The sequence below is a fragment of the Arachis duranensis genome, chromosome 8 (genome assembly GCF_000817695.3).
Source record: "Arachis duranensis cultivar V14167 chromosome 8, aradu.V14167.gnm2.J7QH, whole genome shotgun sequence".
Taxonomy (NCBI): domain Eukaryota; kingdom Viridiplantae; phylum Streptophyta; class Magnoliopsida; order Fabales; family Fabaceae; genus Arachis; species Arachis duranensis.
The window spans coordinates 14,550,244-14,550,867 of NC_029779.3; positions in this window are offsets into that span (position 1 = coordinate 14,550,244).

The following is a 624-nucleotide window of genomic DNA, read 5'->3' on the forward strand; positions in this document are numbered from 1 at the left end:
CAAACCAATCCACACCTGTGACACCTCTATATGTTTTGTTACGTGCATAAACGATATGCTAAAGACTCATGCCTCACAGGTGTAAATGTGTTTACACCCACCCAGTTCAAACTTCAAACAGAAGGCTGAGAAAAGAGTAGACGGTCAAATTAATTTTAAAAAAATATTTATTTTTTAAGTTAATTTTTAATTAAATTTGTTTTTAAAAATTTAAATTAGTTATATTAATTTTGTTATTAAGATTTTTAGATATGTACTATAGTGTTATTTAATGTGTTATATTATTAAAGTTTGATTCTATTAAAAAATATAGAAAGATTAATATAGTTAATTTAAAATTTTCAAAAAATAAATTTAATTAACAAAATTTTAATAATTAATTTAAAAAATAGATAACTTTTAAAAAACTAATTTAATAAGGGAGAATTTTCTTAATTTTTGTTAATAATTGAAAAAATAAAATATAATTTTTTACTATTAATTTTATAAGTAAAATAAAAAATAAATATAAAAAATAATAATAAAAATTAAAAATTATACTTTAAAATTTTTTTAACAATGGAGAGAATCCATCTCGATCCACTCCCAGTATCGTAGTGCTGTGTGCACAAGCGGGAAGCAATA